We start from the raw sequence: 23,571 nt of genomic DNA on the forward strand, positions 1-23,571 counted from the left end.
ATCAGTCCACAGAACACTATCCCACAACTTTTGTGGTTTGTCCACATGGCTTTTGGCATACTGCAGTCGACTCTTCTTATTCTTTGGAGACAGCAAGGGGGTACGCCTGGGAGTTCTGGCACGGAGGCCTTCATTACGCAGTGTGCGTCTTATTGTCTGGGCTGAAACTTCTGTACCCACATCTGACAAATCTTTTCTCAGTTCCTCAGCAGTCACACGGGGACTTCTCTCCACTCTACGCTTCAGGTAGCGCACAGCAGTCGAAGTCAGCATCTTCTTTCTGCCACGACCAGGTAGCGTTTCAACAGTGCCCTTTGCCTTGAATTTGCGAATGATGCTTCCTAAGGTGTCTCTTGGTATGTTTAACATCTTTGCAATCTTCTTATAGCCATTGCCCTTCCTGTGAAGAGAAATCACCTCTTCTCTTGTCTTCCTGGACCATTCTCTTGCCTTCACCATGTTTGTAACCACACCAGTAAATGTCTAGAAGGAGCTGAGTATCACAGTCATTTTAAAGCTGCCTAATTGGTGCTTATTATGCTTGATTGCTGCTCGGTGACATCCACAGGTGTTTTCAATACCTGATGGAAAGCACCTGTATGAACCTCTGTTCTTCAGAGTGGTAGTCTTTAAGGGGTTGAATAATTGTGGCAATGAAGAAACCACATAAGAACCATTTACTACTGTATTACATAAACAATTGATGTCATTTTAGTTGCATTTGGGTAGTTACAACGTCCTTGTAGGATTTGATTCTGAATACAATTCCAAATGTACACTATAGTCCCTAAACCCCTTTACAGCATTGGGGGTTGAATAATTTTGGTCACAACTGTACGTGATTCTGCACCTCCAGGTAAGGGGTGCGCCATGCTGGCGCGCTGCTTCTGCTGTGATTTGTCACAGCAGAATCTGATCAATGGATGACCACCGACACCTGCTGATAGGCGAGGAGACACACTGGATGGACCTTTGCAAATGTAAACAATGCAGGGCTCCGTCCTGTCAGTGGGGATGTGCCAGATTTTGTTTCCCTGCAAAGCAGGGAAACAAAATCTGGCACATCCCTTAGTAAAAGCACCTAAAATTAAACACAAATGCACCGGTTAGGTACACAACTAACCCTTTGATCGCACTAGATGTTTAACTCCTTCCCAGCCAGTGTCATTAATACAGTGGCAGTGTATATTTTTTGTATCACTGATCACTATTAGTGTCACTGGTTCCCACATAGTGTCAGGTAGTGTCAGATTTGTCACAGCAGAAGCTGATCAAGGAATGACTGCCAGAACCTGCTGATTGGCGAGGAGACACACTGGACAGAGATCTGCAAATGTAAACAATGCAGAGCTCCATCCTGTGAGTGGTGATGTGCCAGATTTTGTTTCCCTGCAAAACAGCGATCCCTTAGTAAAAGCACCTAAAAGTAAACACAAATGCACAGGTTAGGTACACAGTTAACCCTTTGATCGCCCTAGATGTTTAACCCCTTCCCAGCCAGTGTCATTAGTGCAGTGGCAGTGTATATTTTTATCACTGATCACTATTAGTGTCACTGGTTCCCACATAGTGTCAGGTAGTGTCAGATTGTCCGCCGCAGTCACTGATCACCACTATTAATAGTATAAAAAAAATAGATACAAAATCCAGTATATATTATTATTATTATACAGGATTTATAAAGCGCCAACAGTTTGCTCAGTGCTTTACAATATAATGGGAGACAATACAGCAACAATACAGTTCAATACAAGAGGGATAGGAGGGCCCTGATCCTCGGAGCTTACAATCCATCCATAGTTTGTAGATGCTATGACTTTTGCACAAACCAATCAATATACGCTTATTGGCAATTTTTCTTTACCAAAAATATGTAGCAGAATACATATTGGTTTAAATTTATCAAGAACTTTGATTTTTAAATTTTTTTTATTGGATATGTTTTATAACAAGAAGCAAAAAAATATATTGTATTTTTTTGTTACTTAAAATTTTTGGTCTTTGTTTTGTTTATAGGGCAAAACCTAAAAGACCCAGAGATGATCAAATACCACCAAAAGAAAGCTCTATTTATGGGAGGAAAATGATATAAATTTCATTTATGTACAGTATTGCATGACCGTGCAATTGTCAGTTAAAATATTGCAGTGCTGTATAGCACAAATGGCCGGGTCAGGAAGGTGAGGTAGATATGCTAGCTGCCTGGCTGTGTCTAAAATATTTTAGAGTTACAGACCAGGAAAATGCATGCTGTAAATGAGTGAAAAGATGGCCGTATACAGACTTTCGTCCAAACGTTCATAGAAAAATCGTTTATCAGAGCATTCTTTCTTGCCATCTTTGGAATTGATTTACTAAAAGCAACAACTGTTGAGAAAAAACACGAGCCACATAAGGAGTGCAATGTTTTCAGTGGGTCGGCTGACTCTTTGAGGTTGATTTACTAACGGCAAACAGACTGTGCACTTTGCAAGTGCAGCTTCTCCAGAGCTTAGTGAATTTTATTATTATTATTATTATTATTATTATACAGTATTTATAAAGCGCCAATAGTTCGCTCAGCGCTGTACATTACAAAGGGGGACAGAACATGTGACAGAACAATACCAATACAATGCAAAACATGAGGGGATCGAGGGCCCTGCTCTTTGGAGCTTACAATCTAGGAGGGAGGGGATGGTGGTACAGGAGGAGATAGCTGTGGGGGATGGAGTGGTAGGAAGAGTGGAGGAGGTCGGCAAGTTAGCAGGGGGTGGGGTAGGCTTCCCTGTAGAGATGAGTTTTCAGTGTGAGCCTAAAGGAGAGGAGAGTAGGTGATAATCCGATGGGTTGGGGCAGGGAGTTCCAGAGGATGGGTGACACCCTGGAGAAGTCCTGGAGGCGGGCATGGGAGGAGGAGACCAGGGAACTAGAGAGAAGGAGGTCTTGTGAGGAGCGGAGTGTGCGTGCTGGGCGGTACTTGGATATTAGGTCAGTGATGTAGTTCGGGGCAGTATGGTGGACAGCTTTGTACGTCAGTGTTAGGATTTTGAATTTGATCCATTGTGCAATCGGAAGCCAGTGGAGGGATTGGCAGAGGGGGGTGGCGGAGATGGAGCGGTTGGAAAGGTGAATGAGTCTAGCAGCCGTATTCAGAATGGACTGAAGCGGGGATAGCCAGCGGCGAGGCAGGCCAGTGAGGAGGGAGTTGCAGTAGTCGAGTCGTGATATGATGAGGGAGTGGATGAGCTGTTTAGTGGTTTCTGGAGTGAGGAAAGTGCAGATTTTGGCGATGTTGCGGAATGAGATGAAGCTTCACTTTACAAAGAATACCCAATCACATGCATAGAAAATAAATAATAATAAAAAAAAACAAAACAGCATTTTGCTTGCACGTGATTGGATGATGGAAGTCAATAGAGTTTCCCCTCATTTACTGAGCTCTGGCGCAACTTCACTTGCAAAGTGAACAGTCTATTTGCCTTTAAGTGGTATTCAGAGAGAAGTTTGGGAATATATTTTTTTTAAATCTTACTCACCTAGGTTCTTAAGGTCAGAAATGAGTGATCAAACACCACTGATTATTATCATTATTATTATACAGGATTTATATAGCGCCAACAGTTTGCTTAGCGCTTTACAATATAACGGGAGACAATACAGCAATGATACAGTTCAATACAAGAGGGTTAGGAGGGCCCTGCTCCTCGGAGCTTACAATCTAAAAGGGAGGAGCTAGTGGTACAAAAGGTAATAACTGTGGGGGATGGACTGGTAGGAAGAGTAGAAGATTCCATTATTAGCTGAAGGCAGGATAGGCTTCCCTGAAGAGATTTTCAGAGATCGCCTAAAAGTGGGCAGAGTAGGCGATAGTCAGATAGATTGGGGTAGAGAGTTCCAGAGGATGGGGGAAGCTCTGGAGAAGTCCTGGAAATGAGCATGGGAGGAGGGGACAAGGGAGCTAGAGAGCAGGAGGTCGTGGGAGGAGCGGAGAGTACGGTTTGGGTGATATTTGGAGAGAAGATTGGTGATGTAATTTGGGGCAGTGTTATAAATGGCTTTATGTTATTGTTAATGGTTTGAATTTTATTGGTTGGGCAATGGGAAGCCAGTGGAGGGATTGGCAGAGAGGGGTGGCAGATATGGAACGGTTAGTACGGTGGTTGAGTCTGGCAGCAGCATTCTCCCTGCTGCTCTGAGCAGAGAGCGGTGACTGTCAGTCAACACTGTCTGCTCTGCCCCCCCAGCACTCACTAGAGCGCTAGGCTGTGGAGAGAGTGGGAATGGTTACCTCAGGCTCTCAACGGAAGTCAAGTGGTTAATGATTATTATTATTATACAGGATTTATATGGCGCCAACAGTTTGTTCAGCGCTTTACAATATAACGGGAGACAATACAATTACAATACATTTCAGTACAGAAGGAATAGGAGGGCCCGGCTCGTGGAGCTTACAATCTAAAGGAAGGGGGAGGTGATACAAAAGGTGATAGCTGCGGGTGATGATCTGATGGAGGTGATTCAAGTACAGTTCTTAGGTGGAGGTGGGGTAGACTTCCCTGAATAAGAGTTTTCAAACATCGCCTAAAAACAGACAGGGTGGGGGCTGACCAGATATCCTGTGGTAGGGAGTTCCAGAGGATGGAAGAGGCTGTGGAGAAGTCCGGGAGGTAAGCATGGGAGGAGGTGATGAGGGAGCTAGAGAGGAGGATATCATGGGAGGAGCGGAGCGGGGGATTTGGGCAGTATCTGTGGATGAGGTTGGTGATGTAGCTAGGGGCAATGTTGTGGATGGCTTTGTAAGCTGTGGTTAGTATTTTCAATTTTTTACATTGGGTTAGTGGAAGTCAGTGAAGGGATTGGCAGAGAGGGGCAGCAGTCACTGATCGGTTGGTAAGGTGTATGGTTCTATGGCAGCATTCATAATGATGACTGAGTTTAGTTCTGCTTTAAAAAAGAAAACCAAAGCTGCCATCACATCTAAGAACTGGTAAGCTGCTCTACAGCTGCCATCTCGCAGCACTAGGGTCATTGGTTCGCAACCCAACCACGGCACCATGTGCCTGGAGTTTGCATGTTCTCCCTGTGCCTGCGTGGGTTTCCTCCAGGTACTCTGGTTTCCTCCTACACTCCAAAGACATGCTGGTAGGTTAATTGGCTCCTGTCTAAATTGGCCCTAGTATGTGTATGTATGAATGTGAGTTAGGGACCTTAGATTGTACGCCCCTTGAGGGTTAGGGACTGATGTGAATGTACAATATATATGTATGTAAAGCGTTGTGTAAATTGATGGTGCTATATAAGTACCTGAAATAAATAAAAAAAAATAATACATTTTTGCTTTGGGGTTTAATTCCACTTTAAGCATAATAGAAGTAAGAATTTGCTGTGCTGAAGTCAAACCAGAAAGGCCTCATGCACACAGGACGTAAAAACAAAATTCTTCTAGAAGCCTTCCTTCTGGCATCAGCATTTTTTCAGAAACTTTGGCGTTAATTCATTTCATTAGCCAGAATAATAATTTATCCTGGCCACTGAAATGAATTAATGCTCAAGCGCTAAACGCTCCTCGGCTAAAAGTGTTTAGACATGTTTAGCCGTATCAAACATTTTTTCTGCCAAAATATTGCTTCTCCTTGATGCACTGGCCCTGGGTATTTCCCTGCTGGTAAATGCTACTGCTACTAAAAGCTTCTAAAAGTGTATGTATGCCTGGATACATAGGATAACATGGAGGGCCATTTGGAAGCAGTAAAAAAAAAAATAAATGCCTGATGCCCTTATAAAAGTGGCTACAAAAATCCCCCTGTGTGCATGAGGCCTAACAGTAGGACTTTGATTGGTTGTTATTTATTCATTTCAGGTACTTATATAGCGACATCAATTTACGCAGCACTTTACATATATATTGTACATTCACATCAGTCCCTAACCCTCAAGGAGTGTACAATCTAAGGTCCCTAACTCACATTCATACATACACATATTAGGGACAATTTAGACAGGAGCCAATTAACCTACCAGCATGTCTTTGGAGTGTGGGAGGAAACAGGTGTGCCTGGAGGAAACCCACACAGGCACAGGGAGAACATGCAAACTCCAGGCAGGTGGTGCCGTGGTTGGGATTCAAACCAACGACCCTAGTACTGCCAGGTGTAAGTGCTAACCATTTAGCCACTGTGCCTGCCCATAATTTCTGCTTATTGAACAATCCTACAATTATCCTTTTACAGTGTCTACAGCAGGGTTTCTTAACCGGGGTTCCCTAGGGTTCCTCCAGGAGTTACTAGGGGTTCCTTGAGCAATGAACAATTTCTGCCTCTCAAATAGGTTTCCACTGACAACCATTGATCTTTTTTGCTATCTGTAAGTGGCAAATTCTTCCCAGTGACCACAAATGTAAGCAGCATTCTTCCCACTGACCATTAGACTAATGTATCATGAGCTGTAGATGTCATTTTTAATACTTCTCGCTTCTCGGCCTTTTGGCTAAGATCAAGTGTAGATCTGTTCTTATCAGTGTCCAGTAGGGGTGCTCCACCGTCATTCTTGCTTTTAGGTGATGATGGCTGGCTGTATAGTACCCCTGCTGGTATGATGAGGGCTCTGAGGGTTAGTACCGGCTGGAAGAGAAACCGAGGTGCCTGCAGGCTGTTGGGGCCCGGGAGTAACTGGAACTAGAGGGAGTCGGTTCCTCCTGATTTGAATAGGTCTACCTTATCTGGCCAGGGGCTTGGGAGGCAGAGACTCCACGGAGCAGTGCCCCCTGGGAGTGGTCACCTCAGGGGTGCTCTTAGTAGCACATGGGGGTGGGATCCCAAGTGTGAAAAGTGCACATGGTCACTGTTCTAAACACTTTTTCTGCACTGCGCCTTGTAGGGCTAGGCCTTTTGGCTAAGTCCAGGGCAATTTTTTGCTACGGGCCTCAGGGCCTAGCCAGTGCACAATTGCAAAGCCACTTATTTATTGTTCTCCCCACTGTTTTGTCACCTTTCACTTTTGTGTGTGTTTTTTTTCTCACTAGAATGGAGGGTATGGGTCCTCGGGCCTGCCCTAAAGTCTAGGGAGAGGATGCATGGCCATTGGGTTCCTTCCTCCCCTGTTCCTGGGGGGGGGGGGGGGGTCTCTCTTCGGGGGAGATCCCTGACCTAGTACTTGGTGGCCGGCTTCAGTTAGCCTCAAGGAAAGGGGTCCACCAGGCCTTTTGGCTAAGTGGACCATGTTGGAAACCTTTGTCCCTGTCAGGAGCCTTTCACTTTTGTGTGTGTTTTTTTTCTCACTAGAATGGAGGGTGTGGGTCCTCCGGCCTGCCCTGAAGCCTAGGGAGAGGATGCGTGGCCATTGGGTTCCTTCCTCCCCTGTTCCTGGGGGGGGCTCTCTCTTCGGGGGAGATCCCTGACCTAGTACTTGGTGGCCGGCTTCAGTTAGCCACAAGGAAAGGGGTCCACCAGGCCTTTTGGCCAAGTGGACCATGTTGGAAACCTTTGTCCCTGTCAGGAGCCTTTCACTTTTGTGTGTGGTTTTTTTCTCACTAGAATGGAGGGTGTGGGTCCTCCGGCCTGCCCTGAAGTCTAGGGAGAGGATGCGTGGCCATTGGGTTCCTTCCTCCCCTGTTCCTGGGGGGGGGTCTCTCTTCGAGGGAGATACCTGACCTAATACTTGGTGGCCGGCTTCAGTTAGCTACAAGGAAAGGGGTCCACCAGGCTTTTTGGCTAAGTGGATCATGTTGGAAACCTTTGTCCCTGTCAGGAGCCTTGCACCCCAGGAGATCAGGGTAGAGGTCCTACCCCTTCGGAGGGTGGACTACAGCACACCCCTAAGTGCATTTTTTTGTGTTGTGTTTTGCACTTGCACGTTTTTTGTTCACTTTTGGGTTTTTGTTTTTTAAAAAAAAAAATGTTAACAGGGATTCCCGGAGACCTAAAAGTAATTTCAAGGGTTCCTCTGTGTTGAAAACGTTGAGAAAGGATGGTCCACGGAATCCCATTCATAGAAACAATTTTTTCCCTGCTTACTCAAACAACAATAATGTCCAACTCAGATAAATTGGGCCATCATTAACTAACTGGCATAACAAAGACATAATTTACTGCTATATCTTATTGGCAGAAACAGGTTTCTGTATACATTGCTTCACTCTTTTTTTTTTTTTTTTTCAGCTTGGAACAAAAATTTTCAGCTGTTTGACAGGTAGAGCCAACTGCATACCGCTTAGGCCTGACAAAAGCAGCCTGACAAATGGATTTTCAGTCACCCCTTGAAAAGAAGTAGATGACAGATCTACACGAAATCCTTTCGGGAGGGAGGCAGACTTTTAACTTGATTGATTAAATTATATCTAAATCTGGTAAGATTTTAAACTTCAAAGGCATTTTTTCTAAGTTAGGCCATCCCAGATGAAGAGAGCATGCTATTTGTACCAAACTCCAATACTCAAGTGGTTTGCAAATTGACCCTGTTGTAATAGGTGAAAAGGTTCCTGCGAGATAAAGGTGTCTTATTGTGATGAATTATGTCCAGGAATTAATGTATGATCCCTAACTTTTAGCAGACCCTGCTCTCCATGACCTCCATCTGCTTGTTTGTATGGATGGTTGTAATTTTCAACCGCTAGGTTACGAGAGGTCATGGTGTGGCCAGCATATTTTAAACACAGATAGAAAAAGAAAAACAAAGATCTCCTCTCCAACGGACGCAAACACTGGAGTTACCACTTGACTGTGTGCATTTCCTAAGTGGCGTCTTATGTATTTATCCCTTCTCATATAAAGATACTTGAGCCAAGAGGGAAAGACATCAAACACGTTGTGAACAAACCATAAACTATACCTTTCATTTGTTTTTTGTTTTTTTGAGCTAGGCTTAATATTGAAGAAAGCAGAACGACAGTAATTAATTGGCTGAATGTAGGTGTTTACAAACAACTTTAAGAACAACTTCATTAGTCACTTTTTTATTATTTATTTATTATAACTATTCACTTCAAGTTTAGACTTTTAATTTGAAGCTCAAATGAGAATATATATATATAAAAAAAAAAAAAACATAGTGCAACTTTTTCTAAAAACAAATATTTAAAGTTATTTCAAATCTTATTTTTTTTTATTATTAAGCATGTCATACTTACCTGCACTGTGCAATGGTTTTGCATAGAACAGAGACATTTCTCCTCTTCTAGGGTCCCCCGCCAGTGCTCCTGGCTCCTTCTCATCAGCTAGTGCCCCCTTAGGAAGCCTCTAGCTGCTTAGGAGCCAGGAGCACTGGGCTCAATGGGCTGGGCTCACTGGGCTCAATTGCCTGCATCCATAGACACAGACAGCGTGGCTTGGCCCTGCCCCCCCTCTATTGTTGCAAGATTTGATTGACAGCCGCAGTAGTCAATAGTTCATGCTCAAATGAGAATATAAAAAAAAAAAAACATAGTGCAACGTTTTCTAAAAAAAATATTTAAAGCTATTTCAAATCTTATTTTTTTTTATTATTAAGCAGGAGTCAATGGCTCACGCTGCTACCTCTCTGCCCTGGGAGGAGAGAGAGAGCGGAGAGAGTCACTGTTTTCGAGCATGGCACTAGATCGAGATCAGTGCCGGATCAAGTTCACTTCAAGTTTATACTTTTAATTTGAAGCTCAAATGAGAAAAAAAGCATAGTGCAATGTTTTCTAAAAAATATTTAAAGTTATTCTAAATTTTATTTTTTTTTATTATTAAGAATGTCATACTTACCTGCACTATGCAATGGTTTTGCATAGAACATCCCCATTTCTCCTCTTCTAGGATCCACCACCAGTGCTCCTGGCTCCTTCTCATCAGCTAGTGCCCCCATAGGAAGAGGCTTCCTATGGGGGCCCTCGTATGGGCTCAATTGCCTGCATTCATAGACACAGACAGCGTGGCTTGGCCCTGCCCCTCTTTCTTTTTGCAAGATTTGATTGACAGGCACAGGAGTCAATGGCTCACGCTGCTACTCCTCTCTCCTGTGATGAGGGAGAGAGCAGAGAGAGTCGCTGTTTTCAAGCACGGCACTGCATCAAGATTAGGCACAGGTAAGTATAAAGGGGGGGGGGGGGATGCAGGGAAACCTCTGCCTCTAATTGCAGAGATAGGCTGAAAAAAGACACACATCCATCAACCAACAGAAAGAAAATAGGAAATCTCTATAAACAGAATCCTATACTTGCAGTTGATCCAGAGGAAGGAAAAAAAAACCTTATCAAGCACTATCCAAATTGCTCCGGGGTGGGGGGGATTCCTTTCAATTGTTTTGTGCTAAACGTATTATTGAAGAAAGTAAGAAAGTAGATTGACAGTAATTAATTGGCTGAATTTAGCTGTTTACAAAAAACTTTGAGAATTACTTAATTTGTCACTTTAAATTTATTTATTTAATTAATACAGGTATTCACTTCAAGTTTATAATTTTGATTTGAAGCTGGGCATGAAAAAAACAGCAACCCCCCCCCCAAAAAAAAACCCCATAAATGAATAAATAAATAAGTTAGTTATATAATAACAGAGGCTGAAAAAAGACACAAATCCATCTAGTTCACCAATAGAAAAAAAAATAGTAAACCTCCTTAAACAGAATCCTTTTTTTCTATGGTAGAACTGGATGGACTTTTGTCTTTTTTCAGCCAAACTAACTATGTAACTATACGTAACTATGTAACTATACCTGCTGCTTATTATTATTATACAGGATTTATATAGCGCCAACAGTTTGCTCAGCGCTTTACAATAGAACAGGAGACAATACAGCAACAATATAGTTCAATACAAGAGGGAAAGGAGGGCCCTGCTCCTTGGCGCTCACAATCTAAGAGGGAGGGGCTAGTGATACAAAAGGTAGTAACTGTGGGGGATGGACTGGTTGGAAGAGTAGAAGATTCCATTATTAGCTGAAGGCAGGATAGGCTTCCCTGAAGAGATAGGTTTTCAGAGATCGCATAAAAGTGAGCAGAGTTGGCTATAGTCTGATAAATTGGGGTAGAGAGTTCCAGAGGATGGGGGAAGCTCTGGAAAAGTCCTGGAGACGAGCATGGGAGGAAGGCAAAAAAACTCATGAAGCATAACCCAATTTGCACCAGCCCGGGGGAAAACATCCTTCCAATTGTCCTGATCAAGACTTATTATTGAAGAAAGCAGAATGACAGTAATTATTTGTCTGGATTTAGCCCTTTACAAAAAATTTTTAAGAATGACTTCATCTGTCATTTAATTTATTGTTTATTTATTACAAATATTCACTTCAAGTTTATAATTATAAAGTAAAGCTCATGAGAATAAAAAAACAACAAAAAAAAAACCCCCATAGTAAAGCAATGTTTTTAAAAAAAATTAATTAAAGGTAATTATATAATTATAGAGGAGTTAGTTCCATCCAAGTCAACCTAGATTGTAAGCTCCAAGGAGCAGGGCCCTCAAATCCCTCTTGTATTGAACTATATTGTCTCCCTTTATATTGTAAAGTGCTGAGCAAACTGTTGGCGCTATATAAATCCTGTATTATAATAATAATAATAATAATAATAATAGATAAGTCCATCTAAGTGCGTCTAGTCCATCAGTTCAACCAACAGAAAAAAAATAGAAAACCTCCATTAACAGAATCCTATACACGCGGTTGATCCAGAGGAAGAAAAAAAACCCCTATGAAACACAGCCCAATTTGCTCCAGCGGGGAAAAACACTTCTAATTGTTCAGATCTACAGTAGGTTTATTATTAGAGAATGAAGAACAACAGTAAATAATTATCTGAATTTAGCCATTGACAAATAACTTTAAGAATGACTTAATTTGTCACTTTTAATTATTATTTATTTATTACAAATATTTATATAGTGTTGTCAATTTACACTTCAAATTTATCATTTTATTTCAAAGCTAGCCTCAAATGAGAATTAAAAATGCAAAGAAAAAGTTGAAACGGACTTTGCTGGTAACACTCGGGAATAGTATATAACACCATTGCAAAAAAGAAAGAATGAAAAATTCTTAATATATTTTTGGTCCTATTTAGAGATGAGCGAAGTATTGAAAAATTCGATTCGGCTGATTCGGCGAATTCCAGTATGAAATTCGATTCGATGCGAATTTCTTCGCTACGAAGATGGCTTATAAAAAGGGTTTCTAGGCTTCAGAGAGCCTTTAAATTAGTGCAGAACACTGTACCTTTAATTTAAATGCCCTTGGAGATCAGGAAGGAGAAGGAGAAGGAGAAGGAGAAGGATGAGAAGAAGGAGAAGGAGAAGGATGAGAAGAAGGAGAAGGAGAAGGATGAGAAGAAGGAGAAGGAGAAGGATGAGAAGATGGAGAAGGAGAAGGATGAGAAGAAGGAGAAGGATGAGAAGAAGGAGAAGGAGAAGGATGAGAAGAAGGAGAAGGAGAAGGATGAGAAGAAGGAGAAGGATGAGGAGAAGGAGAAGGATGAGAAGAAGGAGAAGGATGAGAAGAAGGAGAAGGAGAAGGATGAGAAGATGGAGAAGGAGAAGGATGAGCAGAAGGAGAAGGAGAAGGATGAGAAGAAGGAGAAGGAGAAGGATGAGAAGAAGGAGAAGGATGAGGAGAAGGAGAAGGATGAGAAGAAGGAGAAGGATGAGAAGAAGGAGAAGGATGAGAAGATGGAGAAGGAGAAGGATGAGAAGAAGGAGAAGGATGAGAAGAAGGAGAAGGAGAAGGATGAGGAGAAGGAGAAGGATGAGAAGAAGGAGAAGGATGAGAAGAAGGAGAAGGAGAAGGATGAGAAGAAGGAGAAGGATGAGAAGAAGGAGAAGGATGAGAAGAAGGAGAAGGATGAGAAGAAAGAGAAGGATGAGAAGAAGGAGAAGGATGAGAAGAAGGAGAAGGATGAGGAGAAGGAGAAGCAGAAGGAGAAGGATGAGAAGAAGGAGAAGGAGAAGGATGAGAAGATGGAGAAGGATGAGAAGAAGGAGAAGGAGAAGGATGAGAAGAAGGAGAAGGATGAGAAGAAGGAGAAGGATGAGGAGAAGGAGAAGGATGAGAAGAAGGAGAAGGATGAGAAGAAGGAGAAGGATGAGAAGAAGGAGAAGGATGAGAAGAAGGAGAAGGATGAGAAGAAGGAGAAGGATGAGAAGAAGGAGAAGGAGAAGCAGAAGGAGAAGGATGAGAAGAAGGAAAAGGAGAAGGATGAGAAGATGGAGAAGGAGAAGGATGAGAAGAAGGAGAAGGAGAAGGATGAGAAGAAGGAGAAGGAGAAGGATGAGAAGAAGGAGAAGGAGAAGGATGAGAAGAAGGAGAAGGATGAGAAGAAGGATGAGAAGAAGGAGAAGGATGAGAAGAAGGAGAAGGATGAGAAGAAGGAGAAGGATGAGAAGAAGGACAGTTCTGTGAGAGTTTCTGTCTATTTCTGACAGTTCTGGGACATTCACTCCATACAGCGGTTTCAACCGCTGTATGGAGGGAATGTCATAGAACTGTCAGAAATAGACTATTTCTAACAGTTCTGGGACATTCCTTCCATACAGCGGTTGAAACATTGTATCTATTTGTTTCCATAAATGGATTCATTTATGGAAACAAATAGATACAATGTTTCAACCGCTGTATGGAAGGAATGTCCCAGAACTGTCATAAATAGTCTATTTCTGACAGTTCTATGACATTCCCTCCATACAGCGGTTTCAACCGCTGTATGGAGTGAATGTCCCATAACTGTCAGAAATAGACTATTTCTGACAGTTCTGGGACATTCACTCCATACAGTGGTTGAAACCGCTGTATGGAGGGAATGTCATAGAACTGTCAGAAATAGACTATTTCTAACAGTTCTGTGACATTCCTTCCATACAGCGGTTGAAACATTGTATCTATTTGTTTCCATAAATGGATCCATTTATGGAAACAAATAGATACAATGTTTCAACCGCTGTATGGAAGGAATGTCCCAGAACTGTCAGAAATAGACTATTTATGACAGTTCTGGGACATTCCTTCCATACAGCGGTTGAAACATTGTATCTATTTGTTTCCATAAATGGATCCATTTATGGAAACAAATAGATACAATGTTTCAACCGCTGTATGGAAGGAATGTCCCAGAACTGTTAGAAATAGTCTATTTCTGACAGTTCTATGACATTCCCTCCATACAGCGGTTTCAACCGCTGTATGGAGTGAATGTCCCAGAACTGTCAGAAATAGTCTATTTCTGACAGTTATGGGACATTCACTCCATACAGCGGTTGAAACATTGTATCTATTTTTTTCCATAAATGACATTCTGCAAATACACTTAGAGGAGCGCTGCAGATACACATTTTGCCGGCTTGGAATTAATCTTATTTTCATCCTACTTCTTCTTCTTCTTCTTCTTCTTCATCCTCATCCTTATAAGAAGAAGAAGAGGATGAGGATGAAGAAGAAGAAGTAGGCAAAAAGTGTATCTGCAGCGCTCCTCTAAGTGTATCTGCAGAATGTCATTTATGGAAAAAAATAGATACAATGTTTCAACCGCTGTATGGAGTGAATGTCCCATAACTGTCAGAAATAGACTATTTCTGACAGTTCTGGGACATTCACTCCATACAGCGGTTTCAACCGCTGTATGGAGGGAATGTCATAGAACTGTCAGAAATAGACTATTTCTAACAGTTCTGGGACATTCCTTCCATACAGCGGTTGAAACATTGTATCTATTTGTTTCCATAAATGGATCCATTTATGGAAACAAATAGATACAATGTTTCAACCGCTGTATGGAAGGACAGTCCCAGAACTGTCATTAATAGTCTATTTCTGACAGTTCTATGACATTCCCTCCATACAGCGGTTGAAACATTGTATCTATTCTTTTCCATAAATGACATTCTGCAGATACACTTAGAGGAGCGCTGCAGATACACTTTTTGCTGGCTTGGAATTATTCTTATTTTCATCCTACTTCTTCTTCTTCTTCTTATGAGGATGAGGATGAAGAAGAAGTAGGATGAAAATAAGATTAATTCCAAGCCGGCAAAAAGTGTATCTGCAGCGCTCCTCTAAGTGTATTTGCAGAATGTCATTTATGGAAAAAAATAGATACAATGTTTCAACCGCTGTATGGAGTGAATGTCCCAGAACTGTCATAAATAGTCTATTTCTGACAGTTCTATGACATTCCCTCCATACAGCGGTTGAAACCGCTGTATGGAGTGAATGTCCCAGAACTGTCAGAAATAGTCTATTTCTGACAGTTCTATGACATTCCCTCCATACAGCGGTTGAAACCGCTGTATGGAGTGAATGTCCCAGAACTGTCAGAAATAGTCTATTTCTGACAGTTATGGGACATTCCCTCCATACAGCGGTTTCCGGCAAAAAGTGTATGTGCAGAGTTCCTCTATTCTGCAGATACACTTAGAGGAGCTCTGCAGATACACTTAGAGGAGCTCTGCACATACACTTTTTGCCGGCTTGGAATTATTCTTATTTTCATCCTACTTCTTCTTCTTCTTCTTCTTCTTCATCCTCATCCTCTTCTTCTTCTGAGGATGAGGATGAAGAAGAAGAAGTAGGATGAAAATAAGATTAATTCCAAGCCGGCAAAAAGTGTATGTGCAGAGCTCCTCTAAGTGTATCTGCAGAGCTCCTCTAAGTGTATCTGCAGAATAGAGGAACTCAGCACATACACTTTTTGCCGGCTTGGAATTTTTCTTATTTTCATCCTACTTCTTCTTCTTCTTCTTCTTCATCCTCTTCTTCTTCTTCTGAGGATGAGGATGAAGAAGAAGAAGAAGAAGAAGAAGTAGGATGAAAATAAGATTAATTCCAAACAGGCAAAAAGTGTATGTGCAGAGCTCCTCTAAGTGTATCTGCAGAGCTCCTCTAAGTGTATCTGCAGAATAGAGGAACTCTGCACATACACTTTTTGCCGGCTTGGAATTATTCTTCTTTTCATCCTACTTCTTCTTCTTCTTCTTCATCCTCATCCTCATCCTCAGAAGAAGAGGATGAGGATGAAGAAGAAGAAGAAGAAGAAGAAGTAGGATGAAAAGAAGAATAATTCCATGCCGGCAAAAAGTGTATGTGCAGAGTTCCTCTATTTCTGACAGTTCTCTGACAGCTTCTTCACATGTACAGCGGTTGAAACATCTGTATTCTAAATGGAAACTAATAGATACAATGTTTCAACCGCTAAACATGTGTTCCTTCTGTCGGAGAACTGTCAGAAATAGCGGAGCTCACTGCAGGGACAGTTTTGCCGGCTGATCGGGAAATGTTCGATTCGCGCACCCGAAGTAGGCAAAATTTCGGATTCGACGCAAATCGAATATTTCCTGAAATTCGACTCGAATTCCGGTTCGCCTGGTTCGATTCGCTCATCTCTAGTCCTATTATTATATCATAGTTTATGCTTTTCAATAGCGTGCCATCTCACAGACTTAGGTCCTGTGCACACCATAACGCGGTGCGGGAAAGGAACATTCTGGGCTCATTCCCCGTACCATAGTTGAATGTGCTGCCCTTGTGAGATGCATAGGGGTGTCAGTGAATTATTAATGCAAACACATCTTGCATACGCAGTGCATTTGTGGCCACCAAATCGAATGGTACCACAGTACCACACAGTTTGGTGCAGTGCAATCTGAAAAAGTAGCATTTTTTTAATGCATTCCAGTTCATTTTTCTGCCCATTCAAATAAATGGGCTGTCAAAACTGAACCGCATGGGAATACATGGGAACATGTGCGTTCTGATGTGAACTGGTCCTTAGTCTGCTTCCTTGGGATGGAATGGCGATTTCGCACTAAGCATATATATGAGGAAGAAAACACATATATTAACCCTTAATACTACATGCACTGCTCAAAAATATTAAAGGAACACTTTTTAATCAGAGTATAGCATCAAGTCAATTAAACTCCTGGGATATTGATCTGGTCAGTTAAGTAGCAGAGGAGGTTGTTAATCAGTTTCAGCTGCTTTGGTGATAATGAAATTAACAACAGGTGCCCTAGATGGGCAACAATGAGCCGACCCCCAAAACAGGAATGGTTTTACAGGTGGAGGTCACTGACATTTTTTTCTCTACTCATCTTATCTGACTATTTTCACTAGTTTTACATTTGGCTAGGGTCAGTGTCACTACTGGTAGCATGAGGCATTACCTGGACCCTACGGAGGTTGCACAGGCAGTCCAACTTCTCCAGGATGGCACATCAATATGTGCCATTGTCAGAAGGTTTGCTGTGTCTCCTAACACAGTCTCAAGAGCATGGAGGAGATTCCAGGATACAGGCAGTTACCCTAAGAGAGCTGGACGGAGCTGTAGAAGGTCCTTAACCCATCAGTGGGACCGGTATCTGCTCCTTTGTGCAAGGAGGAACAGGATGAGCACTGCACATGGCATTTGCCACTGAACATCAGAATTGGCAGGTCCACCACTGGCACCCTGTGCTTTTCACAGATGAGAGCAGGTTCACCCTGAGCACATGTGACAGACGTGAAAGGGTCTGGAGAAGCCGTGGAGAACGTTATTCTGCCTGTAACATCGTTCTGCACGACCGTTTTGGTGGTGGGCCATAAAAACTACTGAGGACCATTTTGAGTTGCTGCAATGAAATTTCAGCAAAATGGACTCGCCTGCTTCATAATTTTTTCACTTTGATTTTCGGGGTGTCTTTGAATTCAGTCCTCTGTAGGTTGATCATTTTCATTTCCATTAAATGATGGGGCATCCTTACGTTCCTAACACATTACCCAGTCCATATCAGTATAGATATCCAGCATGAGATTTTTCCCCATTGAGATCTGATGTGTTTTCAAAGTGTTCCTTTAATTTTTTGTTTGAGCAGTGTATATAATTCTGAAATGAGCCTAGCCTTGTCTGTTGGGTGTTGGCATGTTTCGGTTATCACAACTCATGGCTTGTGTGTATATATTTTCCTCTTGTTCATCATGTATTGACTGAACAAGTTCCCAATATGGAAGTTACAGCGTACAATTTCTGGTCATCATGCTTTGAATCGCTCTGCCTAATGCAATTTGGACATCTCATTGTGTGCTCAGCAAGTGCATCCACTTCCAGATGCCTCTTTCAACCATTCTTATCTTTACTGCTTGTCTGTTTAGCAGAAAAATAGAGATCTTTATCAAAATGCCAAAGGCACTAAATGGTTTATCAATGAAACATGTGTTTGCAGCCATTAATCTACAAAGCTGGGAAGCTGCATTCCAATACAATGCAGAATTTGTTAAATATACATTTTCTGCTCATTGACAGAGATAATATCCCTCTAGATTCTACAATATGGCCCATAAAGAGTCTATATCTGCAGCCGATCAGCTGCATGTGAAATGGTAGGACTAGGCTGATTGTCAAGTGGGGTTGATTTAGTAAAGCTGGAAAGTACAATATCTGGTGCACATGGTAGCCAATCAGCTTCTAACTTCAGCTTGTTTAGTTAAGCTTTAGCAATAAAACCTGGAAGCTGATTGGATTCTACGCAGAACTGCACCTGATTTTGTACTCTTCAGTTTTAGAGAATCAACCCCAAGTGTGTTTTATTGATGATGGGCACGTAGTCTTGTGAGTGGGCAGCGGAGACATGAGTATATTTGGACTTATTTGAGTCCAGACAGGGGCGGACTGACAACTCATGGGGCCCCCGGGCAATAGGGGAAGATGGGGCCCCTGTGTCCTTGCCCACACTTAAAAAAGCCTATATAAAAGGTACCAGGGGCATTTCATGGGGCCCCCTACTGACCCCGTGCCCTTGGGCAGTGCCTGAGTTCTCGAATGGTCAGTCCGCCGCTGAGTCCAGATACTGTAAGTATACTTGCATCATCCGAACTTAGTACACCCATAGAACTGTGTGTTGCTTCATCAAGAGAAAGCACACTCCCCTATTGGCCCATTTATAAGCAGGGGCTCACAATCCAAAAGGCAGTGCAAGTGGCGATGGTTCTCTGCATTTTGCCAATGGGATGGGAACCAATAAGGAGTTCAATGCATCTTTTAAAAGTTCATAATCCAATCCGTTCACCCGAAATGAAACAATTATCTCTTTTGAGCATCCAGTGGTCATTATGAGCCATTTCACTGTATATCTCCGTACATTCAAGTTCAATCATATTTCAGTTTACTGTAGATAGATCAACTGAGAGAGTTTCTGACATGAAGTGGATTATTCATTGCTCATAGGTCAGCCATAGACTGATCGAAATTGAATTTTGATCCATCTATGAGCAAGCTGGTGGTACTGAAGCTGATTGATCAACTTCAGTACCACCAGTCTGTTGTGTTTATTTTTTTAGTACGACCGCTGGCTATAGCGGACAGCAGTGATCAATGTATACTGATAAACTGAACTGAGTTATTTTCTTTCCTTCAACCCCAGCCAGGGGCGGACTGACAACTCATGGGGCCCCCGGGCAATAGGGGATCATGGGGCCCCTGTGTCCTTGCCAAAACTCAAAAAAGCCTATGAAAAAGGTACAAGGGGCATCTCATGGGGCCCCCTAATGGCCCCGGGCCCTCAGGCACTGCCAGAGTTTCCAAATGGTCAGTCCGCCCCTGACCCCAGCATATTATATGTTGGCCCAAATTTTGGAAAGATAGGCCAGCACCAGTTATTAGGGTCACAGAAGACTGCCATTGTTTTCACCATTTTTCATTTGTTTTCGTACACATGGGTCTTTTGGGGGAAACATATTAGGATGTTAAAAATTAATTAATATATATTTCCCAAGTACACCTACCATTTTGCCATCCATGCATTAAACAATTTTATTTTTCACAACCACCAGTTGCAGAAATGAAAATGACTTGATTCCCCCATCAAAACATTCAGGAATCCCTCTCGTGGAGCTTTTGTATTCTGTATTCTACCACCAGTCTGCCAATGGATATATCAAAATTCCACTGGTCCCTGCTGAATTGGTTGAATTTTCATCCATCTGTGGCCGGTTTTAAGGTGCATGGAACTATACATCCACAAAGCTCTATGACCATTGTGGTCAACACAAATAAAATGGGTTCAATAGGCTCATTCCAACCCTTAAGCCAACCAAAGATGAATCAAAATTTGGCTGGTTCAGCAGGGATCGGCTGAATTTTGATCTATCTATGGGCAGACTGGTTGTACTGAAGATGAACCATCGGTAAACTTTAGCACAAACAGCCTGTCATTTTTTTTTTTCATTTGATCACTACCGACAGCTATAGCTGCTGGCACTGATCATTATAGTCTGACGGTTGTGAAATCTCCCGCTATCAGAATACAAAAGCTCGATGGGGAGCCATTTTAATTGTGTTGACCACAATGGTCATAGAACTTTGTTGATGCAAAGTTCCATACACCTTAAAGCTGACCATAGATGGATCGAAATTCATCCAGTTCAGCAGGGACCAGACGAATTTCGATACATCTATAGGCAGGCTGGTGGTAGAATACACAATACAAAATCTCCACGGGAGGGATTCCTGAATGTGTAGATGGAGGAATTGAGCAATTTTCTTTCCTGCAACCGGTGTTTGCAGGAAAGAAATTGTTTAATGTATGGTCAGTTTTATTGTGTTACATTTTTTTTTTTTAAACCAAAGAAGAATGGCTACCACGGTCTCTTTTACCATACGGATAAAAGGTGGTTGGAGGTCCAGGAATGAAGCAGAATCCTGCAGTCTTCTTTCACATATTCTAGCATATGTGTGCGACTCCCTAGTAGATCCTGCACAGACCAGTAGGTCACAATGATTAACAAGTCAATCCATTCCAAGACATTTATTTCAGTTTTTGGTAAATGTTGAAGAGTTAGGCCAGCCATACAGCAGTACAATTTCTTTTGAAGATTTTTGTTTCCTGAACATTAGCTGGATTTTGAAATAGTATGGTAAAACTGCTGTTCATTTTCTACCACAGTAATGAGAAAATATGAAGGAGCAGGATGGGAATATTGCCTCAAATAAACAAAATTTAAACTGGGAATGAATTTTTTGGTTTGGAAAAAAATTTAAATTGTAATGAAACCTGTTAAATACATCTAATATTTCATTCAAATAGCAGGTCTGAATGAAAATTTAAGGAGTCCTGAAGGAAATTAGATGCCTCATTAATGCAAGAAAGAATGTTCTAACAAATGTTTTGTCAGAATTTTCTAAAAATGAAAAGGTATCTGTGTATGGCCAGCATTATAATCCCACATTTTGGTGTCCGTTTATGAACCAGCGGTAATAGATCGGTGCTCAGTTCTCCGGCATTCTCGGAGAACACAGTGCTCCTGTGAATGCAGTTTATGAAGCAGTGTAGATCAGTTCTCCAAACGAAGGGAGAATGGTCTACAGACGTTGGAGAATGGTCTACAAACACTGGAAAACGGCTGATTTTACTATTATCTCGTGAGATTACAGTAAAAGATCAGTTTACTAAGCAGAGGTAAATTATCTCTGCTTAGTTTGCGGTCCCTCCGATTCTCCAGCTCTGGGCTGGAGAATCTGGAGGGAGAACACAAATCTCCAGTGAAGAGCTGAACTGTTCTCCTGAGTGTCATAAACTGTGAATGACCAGAGAATAGCCGGGATCCTCTGAATTGCAGCTATTCTCTGTGTCATAAACGGACACCTCAGTTTTATCTCTCAGGGACTTTTGAAACCTCTGCACTCAGTGTCCTGAGTCTACAGACTTGTTGGGACCTACATGAAGGGGTTTTATTATCCTTGATGGCTTTTATATTATAAATAATACAATAGGAGGTGCCAGAGCATACAAAGGTTGGTAGGAACGCTCCAATCTCCCAAGTGGTCATGAAAAGGAGTTGAAGATTATGGCAGTATATGGAGAGTTTCTCTTCTCCTTGATAGCTTTTTTCATTTCAATAGTTTTATTAATTTTACTGACAACTGTTTCAGGTACAAAAGATTTATAAACAATTTTACAAAATGTTAAATGACAATAAACTGAATGGTAAACAAGAGAAATACAGTATGTTATGTGGCTGATTATATGCATCCGGGTGCTTAGACTTGAAATGAAGGCCATTGCTTCATGGGCCATGCAAAACTGGGCAGCATTATTGGAATCTGTGGTTGTGTGGCTATGGGTATAAATTAGGAGTGGAAAAGGATGAAAAGTGAACAGTTATGAAAAAGATAGATAATAGGTATGAGTAATGGAAGGAAAGTATGGCAAGTATGGCACAGAGAGTTTCCAGTCAGTAGAGTAGGCACTTCATAAAGCTGTCAAGCTCCACATGGTAAACGATGGGTGACAGTATGGATCCCAAATCTTGAGGAATTTGTCATGTGTATTTTGAGGATACTAGAAAATTTTTCACTAATGAAGAAAGTGCTAATTCAATTTTCCACTTTGGATAAAAATTTGAACTTTGATGTCTTTTTAATTACTTTATATCAGCCTTTTTCAATGAGGGTGCCATGACACCCTGGTGTGCCTTCTGGGTTCATTAGGAGTGCCTTGGCAAAATGCCTAAAAATTGCCTCAAATTTCCCTAAAATTGTCAACACACCAGTAGGTGGATCAAGCCTGCCTTTTTTTATTACTCAATGCCATGGGTTTTGTACAGCATTACAACCTTGAGCACCATGTGGGCCAGCTGCTGACACTCTAACAACTGTGATGTCCTTGATGTCAATGTTTGCTGTAACAAAGTCACATTAGCTGAATGAAGAGAAATGCTGGAGTCAGAACCAGTGTGAAAAGGTATATTTGCTTTGTTAAAATAAATTCCCTCCAATGTTGGGTGTCCTGTGTGTGTCGATGCTTCTGCATTATGTAAAACTATTTGTTTAGATTTTGCATTTCAGAATGGGGTGCCTCCAGGTCATGCTAAATTTTAAAGCGTACCTTAACTGAAAAAAGTTGAGAAATGCTGCTTTATTTTATGGAAAATATAACACTCAAAACGTCCAAGTGGTCATGAATGGGAGGCAAGGATTATAGCATTGAGGCCTTGCTGCTTAAATTTCTGAGACATATAAAAAGCCAGGGGCTGAATCAACTCACACAGTTCTGCCTAGAACTAAAATATCACTTTGTGGGCCTACTAATCCTTTAAGGCATTCAATTCATTTAATCCCAACATCACACTGTGGAGGGGATTTTGCTGTATTTTTTAAGATCCGTTATCCATTCAGACAGAGTGGGCGGCCGAGCTGAGATTCACTTAAGTACAATTATCCTACGAGCTACAAATAATACTTGGGAAACAGTGAGCATTAAATGTTGGTTAGTTGAAGAGGAATCATTATACCTGAGCAAACAGGTAAGAGGGTCAACCAAAAGGATAATTCCAACAACACCATTAAGGGTCCCTACTACCTCCACCCAATATCTCCTCAACTTTGGACAGCGCCACAAAAGATGGATAAGGGATCTAGGAGAGTGACCACATGTGGTACAGCAAGATTCAGTTCTCACCCCTATATTCTACAAAAATTTGGGGGTTCTATAGACCCTGTGTAGAATAAATATTTGCGTAGGCCTGTGGGATGGGGATAGAGACCTTATGAAGGGGCTGCATAATGTCCTCCCACATATCACCAGAAATGGGGCCTAAATCTCTCTCCCACCGAGCCTTACATAACATAGGAAATTTCAGAACAAAACTAATTTTGCATTTCAGAATGGGGTGCCTCCA

The 23,571-nt window shown here is 41.8% G+C and overlaps 1 pseudogene; it reads left to right on the forward strand.

Annotated features, from left to right (window-relative positions):
* The first annotated feature begins 6,448 nt into the window (after window positions 1-6,448).
* Window positions 6,449-6,611, forward strand: LOC149446040 (U2 spliceosomal RNA; annotated as a pseudogene).
* The last annotated feature ends 16,960 nt before the right edge of the window (window positions 6,612-23,571 follow it).

Source organism: Staurois parvus, unplaced genomic scaffold (assembly GCF_062004578.1).
Source record: "Staurois parvus isolate SC_StPar_1 unplaced genomic scaffold, SC_StPar_1.0 ptg000698l, whole genome shotgun sequence".
Classification (NCBI taxonomy): domain Eukaryota; kingdom Metazoa; phylum Chordata; class Amphibia; order Anura; family Ranidae; genus Staurois; species Staurois parvus.